Raw genomic sequence first — 5,000 nt, forward strand, 5'->3', positions numbered from 1 at the left:
CCCGCTGACTCCCCTCCTTTTCCTCTGAGAAGAGAAGCACACCCTTTCTCCTGCCCCTGGAAGGTGCCTTGGAGGAGAGCGCCAGGAGGGGAGTGAATGACATTCTTCTCTTCAAGGACAGGAAGTTGAGCGTGAGCAGGAGAATTCTGGAGAAACAGATTGTGTTATAAGAAAGAAAGAAAGAAAGAAAGAAAGAAAGAAAGAAAGAAAGAAAGAAAAAGAAAATCCTTATGTTCTTTGAGCCTCCCCTCCCCCCCAGAATTGAGTTCCTCTTCCACGACCTCTTCTCATTCAACCCAATAGACAAGTATTTGGGGGGGGGGGGGTCAGGTCCCAGACGCTGAGAGGGTGGAGGTGAAGGTGGTGCGGGGGGGGGGGGGGGGGCACACCGTCCTCTCCAGCGCCTTTGGTTCAGACCTCCTTCGTGACCTCCCTCCCTCCCTCCCTCCCTCCCTCCCTCCTTCGTCTTATAAATATATAAATAAAATCCTAAAGAAAAAGAAAAAAAAAAAAAAAAAAGGAAGGACACGAGAAAAAACGGTGCATCCGTTGCCGTCCTAAGAGTCCTCGCCTGGTTTCGGCTCTACGTTCCCTCCCTGACCTCGGAAACGTGCCTGAGTCGTCCCGGGAGCCCCGCGCGGCGAGCGCGACCCCCTTTCCGGGCGGCAGCGGGCCCGGACGGACGGACGGACGGACGGACGGGTTTTCCAAGGCTCCCCCGCCCCGGGAGGACGGGGGTTCGCGCGGTGCGCGGCCGTGTGCTCCCGGGGCCCTCCGCCGTCCCCGGGCCGAGAGGCGAGATCCGAGGCGCCCTGACGGCCTCGCCGCCCGGATCTGTCCCGCTGTCGTTCGCGCCGGTTGTCGGGTGCCACCTGGCGGCCGCTTTTATAGAGCGTGTCCCCTCCGGAGGCTCGGCGGCGACAGGCAAGGAACAGCTTTGGTGTCGGTTTCCCGGGGCCGAGTTCCAGGAGGAGGGCGGCTCCGGCGCGAGCGTCCGGCTGTCGCCGGGGCCTCGGCGCGCGATGCGCTCGCCGGAGATTGGACCTCCGGAGCTGCGAGGGAGTGTCGCCGTCGCCGCTGTCGCCGCTGTCGCCTCCGCCTCGCTCCCGGAGGAGGCCGTGCGGGCCGCCTGGGTGGGTCGACCAGCACCCGCCGGTGGCTCCTCCTCCGCCCGCGCGGACCGACCTGGGCCGCCTCGGGGGCGGGGGACAGGGTGTGTCCCGCCGTCCGTCCTGTGGCTCCGGGCGATCTTCGGGCCTGCCTTCCGTGTCACTCGGTTGTCTCCCGTGGTCACGCCCTGGCGACGGGGACCGGTCTGAGCCTGGAGGGGAAGCCCGTGGGTGGCGCGACAGACCCGGCTGCGGGCACGTGTGGGGGTCCCGGGCGTCGGACGCGATTTTCTCCCCTTTTTCCGAGGCCCGCTGCGGAGGTGGGTCCCGGGCGGTCGGACCGGGTGCCACGCGGGGGTGGGCGGGCCGTCCGTTCGGGCGTCCGGCCCCGGTGGCGATTCCCGGTGAGGCTGCCTCTGCCGCGCGTGGCCCTCCACCTCCCCTGGCCCGAGCCGGGGTTGGGGACGGCGGTAGGCACGGGGCGGTCCTGAGGGCCGCGGGGGACGGCCTCCGCACGGTGCCTGCCTCCGGAGAACTTTGATGATTTTTCAAAGTCTCCTCTCGGAGATCACTGGCTTGGCGGCGTGGCGGCGTGGCGGCGTGGCGGCGTGGCGTCTCCACCGACCGCGTATCGCCCCTCCTCCCCTCCCCCCCCCCCCCCCCGTTCCCTGGGTCGACCAGATAGCCCTGGGGGCTCCGTGGGGTGGGGGTGGGGGGGCGCCGTGGGGCAGGTTTTGGGGACAGTTGGCCGTGTCACGGTCCCGGGAGGTCGCGGTGACCTGTGGCTGGTCCCCGCCGGCAGGCGCGGTTATTTTCTTGCCCGAGATGAACATTTTTTGTTGCCAGGTAGGTGCTGACACGTTGTGTTTCGGCGACAGGCAGACAGACGACAGGCAGACGTAAAAGACAGCCGGTCCGTCCGTCGCTCGCCTTAGAGATGTGGGCCTCTGGGCGCGGGTGGGGTTCCGGGCTTGACCGCGCGGCCGAGCCGGTCCCTGTCCTCGCTCGCTGGAGCCTGAGCCGTCCGCCTGGGCCTGCGCGCCGGCTCTCGTGCTGGACTCCAGGTGGCCCGGGTCGCGGTGTCGCCCTCCGGTCTCCGGCACCCGAGGGAGGGCGGTGTGGGCAGGTGGCGGTGGGTCTTTTACCCCCGTGCGCTCCATGCCGTGGGCACCCGGCCGTTGGCCGTGACAACCCCTGTCTCGCAAGGCTCCGTGCCGCGTGTCAGGCGTCCCCCGCTGTGTCTGGGGTTGTCCGGTCGCTCCTGCCCCCCCCCCCCCCGGGGGTCGAGGGGCTTGCCGGTGAGGCGGAAGCAGGTCCCCCCGGTCGCCGTCCTCGCTGGGCTTTTGCTCCTCGGGAAGCCCCCTCGGGGCCGCAGCTTGCTGCCGATCGATCGATGTGGTGATCTCGTGCTCTCCTGGGCCGGGCCTAAGCCGCGTCAGACGAGGGACGGGCGTCCACGGCGGATGCGACCGCTCTTCTCGTTCTGCCCGCGGGCCCCTCCCTCCCCGGCTCCTCCGCGCCCGGCCGTCGTGGCGGGTGCGCGGGGGGCGCGCGCCGGGGTTGGGGGTGGTGCGGACTCCGGCCCGACCCCGGCCTCCCGCCTTCTTGCCTCGCGGCGCTGGCGGGACCGGGGTCCTCGGACGCGGCGGACACTCTCGCCGGCCTTTCCCGAAGGCCCTGGGTCCGTGGCGAGCGGCCCTCCCCTCCTCCGCGGGGAGGGCCGGCCCGACGCCGCGCTGCTCACCGCCCGGCCTGGGCGCGCTTGAGCGCGTTGCGCCCGGCCCTCCGTGGTGCCCCTGGAGCGCTCCAGGTCGCCTCAGGTGCCTGAGGCCGAGCGGTGGCGTCGTTTCCTTCCCCGGCGACTCCCCTCGGGCTGCCGCCGCCGTCGTCGGCGTGTCCGAGGAGCGGGTGGTGGAAGAAGTCGGCAAGGGAGGCGCACCCGTGCCCCTGGCGGGGGCGCGGGCGCCTCGTCTTCCTTTCCCCTCTCCTCTCCTCCCCCCCTCGCCGCGCCGGCGGGGGGTGGGTGGCGTGGGGCGGTGTGACTCGGAGGACTTGGCGGGGCTCGTGAGCGCCCGCGGCGGGCCGGGCCAGCGCCGCGGCGCTTGGCCAGCCCGAGGGGCTGCCCCTCTCTCCCGGCACGGGTCGTGTCCCCGTCTCCGTCCCTCTCTCTCGCCCGCCTCGCGGGAGGCGGGGAGCTCTCTCCTCTGGGCGGTGACGTGACCACGCCGTGCGCGGGCGAGGCGGGGGTGGCGTCCTCGAGGGGGCACCGGCCGCGAGCGCTCGGGGTTGCCCTGTGCCTGTCCCTTGCCGGAGATCCGCCCCCCGCCCCGCGAGCCCTGTCGGCCCCGGAGCGCCGCCTGGTGGGGCCCGTTTGGGAGGACGAACGGGTGGGGGCGATGCGCCCTCGGTGAGAAAGCCTTCTCTAGCGATCCGAGAGGGTGCCTTGGGGTACCGGAGCCCCCAGCCGCTGCCCCTCCTCTGCGCGTGTAGTGTGGCCAGCGACGCGGGGTTGGACTCCCGTCGCGACGTGTTTGGGCAGAGTGCCGCTCTTTGCCTACCTACCGCGGCCTGCGCCTCCCCCCTCCGAGACGGGGGAGGATCCCGCCGGGCCGGGCCGGCGTCCGGTGCGGGGTGTGTTGCCCGCGTGCGTGTGCGAGCGTGCGCGCGGCCGGGGGGTTGGGGCGGCCCGCCGCCCCCCCCCCCCACGCCACTCACCCCGTGTGTGTGCGTGTGTGCCGCGCTAGCGGCCGGCTGGCTGTCTGGGCCGCCGCCCGCTCCCGAGCCGAGTCGCCGCCGGCGGTGGCTCGGCGGGCGCGTGTGGGTCGGGCCAGCTCCCGCCTGGGGGCGCCTCCCCGGGTCGTGACTCCGGGTTGGACCGGACGGATGGACGGACGGGCGGATGGACGGACGGAGGTTCGGACGGGACCCCCGCGGCGGGGGTCGCGCGTGCCTGGGCCCGGGCGGTGTGGGGCCCGGTTTGCGGGGAGGCCTGCCAAGGGTGCTGAGGCCGGCCGGCGTCCCGGGCGTCGCGGGACCGCCCTCGTGCTGGTGGCGGTGGGATCCCGTGCGCGTTTACCCGGTGGCCCGGCTCGCGCCTTCGTTGGCGCGCCCTTCCCGGGACCGGCCCTTCCCCACGCGCTCTTCCGGCCCTCGCCCGCTGTGCGCCTCCTCCCCGTCGCCGCCGACCCGCCCCCCCCGTCCCCCCCGCCTGCCCGCGTCCCCCGACCGCACGGTCGCGGGCGCGCCGCGCGTGCCGCGCCCCTAACTCCGCCCTCCGTGGACCGAAACCGGCCTCGCCGCTGTTGGGTGTCTTGCCCCCCCCTTGGCCGCCGTGGCTCGGGGGGGGGCGTCCCCGGGCGAAGTGCTCTCGGTCCTCCGAGGAAGGGGAGGAGGGAGGCGCGCGGGGGGTGTTGGGGCGGGGCGTCGTTGCGCGTGTGCGGGAGAGCGTTCTCGGGAGAACCGGTCGCGTGAACGGTGGCGGTTGGGGCCCCCGAGCCCCGCGAGGTTGCTTGGGGCCCGCCGTGGGGGGCCGGGCCGGCGTCCTCGGGTGCCGCGGGACCGCCCTTGCGCTGGAGGCCTCGGGCGGTGGGACCCCGCGTGCGCCCCTGGGCGCCCGACCTCGGCCTCCCGGGTGCCTTCTGAGGCTTCCCGAAAGCCCCTCGCGGTGGCCCGCGGTCCTCTCCTCCACCGCTCCCGCTCGCCGTTCTCCGGCGCCTGGCTGGCCCCTGGCCGCCGGGGCGTCTCCCGTCCGCGGCCTTTCCCGAAAGTCCGCCCCCGTCCGTCGTCCGTCTTGCCGACCCGGTGCCGCGCTCCCCGGGGCGCCCGGCGCTTCCCGGGCCCGCTGCGGCCTTCCCGCCCGCGTCCGCCGCTCGCCCCCGCCCCCCGGCGGTG

The sequence above is a fragment of the Canis lupus genome, chromosome 12 (assembly GCF_048164855.1).
Source record: "Canis lupus baileyi chromosome 12, mCanLup2.hap1, whole genome shotgun sequence".
Lineage (NCBI taxonomy): Eukaryota > Metazoa > Chordata > Mammalia > Carnivora > Canidae > Canis > Canis lupus.